This window comes from Vicugna pacos, chromosome 3 (assembly GCF_048564905.1).
Source record: "Vicugna pacos chromosome 3, VicPac4, whole genome shotgun sequence".
NCBI lineage: Eukaryota > Metazoa > Chordata > Mammalia > Artiodactyla > Camelidae > Vicugna > Vicugna pacos.
The window spans coordinates 120,183,866-120,184,946 of record NC_132989.1 but is presented as its reverse complement, the minus strand read 5'-3'; positions in this window follow the sequence as shown (position 1 = coordinate 120,184,946).

Here is a 1,081-nt window from a genome sequence, read left to right as displayed (position 1 = left end):
CCACCTCCAGGGCTGCGAGCCATCCAAAAAGCTGGAGATGTGGGAGTGACCACGGGGTCACCGGCATCTGCGGAGTCGAAGCTGCTGCAGGAGATTCAGGTGCGTGTGTGTGTGTGTGTGTGTGTGTTGTGGGGGGTGTTCAGGTGAAGTGAGGGGCGTAGCAAGCTGGGGTTCAAGGAGGAGGTGAGAAGGGGTGGTTTCTCCCAAGGCGATCGGAGAAGGTAGGGGCCATCGCAGGGGAAGGAGCTGAGAGGGAGCTGCGGGAGGGGTCGGAGCAGCTGGACTCCCGGAGGGAGGCAGACTCAGGAAATGTGCACCCGTCCCTCATGTGGAGGAGGCCGAGGGCAGGTGACCAGGCCTGGGGCTCCCAGCTTGGCTGACACCCTCCCCCCACTGCCCAGGAGTTCAGCCAAGGCCAAGAAGAGGGGGTGCAGGGGGAAACCCACCCTGGGGTCCCACCCCAGTCCCTTCCTGTCCTTGATTGACGTGAGGTAGACAGGCTGGAGCTGGACCTTCCGGGAAGGAGCCAGCGGTTCGACGTTAGCCGGACCAGGGGTAGCAGTTGGTTTTTCCCACAGACCCCCTCTTCCGTCCTCTGTCCCTCCAGCCGACTCTCCCCCACGGGCCTCCCGTGGGCTCCCATCCCCCACCCCCCAGGAGACCACTACCATCACCGCCAGACAGGGATGCGGTGCCCCAGGGTTCTCTCCTGCAGAGGGCCCTTGGGCTCCTGTAGGATGCGGGTGCCTGACCTGGGGTGAGAGGGGGAGGGGGTGGGGAGCTGCCCCTGAAAGCATCCGCGCAGGACCGCGGAGTCCACTGCAGCCCCCAGCATCCTTATAGGCGGCTTTTCCCGGGTCCTTGTCGTTGGCGGGCGCCGTCCCCTCTACGTCCCGGCTTGGCACGCGCCCCAGCGGGGGCCCGGACTGGGCAGGGCTCCCCTGCGGAGGTGGGCGGGCCGGGCTGGAGGCGGGCGCGAGTCCGGGGGGCCGGTGCGCTGCGGGCGGCGGCCGCGGGGGGCGCTGCGGGGGCCGCGGTTAAAGCCCAGGCACGGGCGCGCGCGCACAGAGGGAGCAGGGCC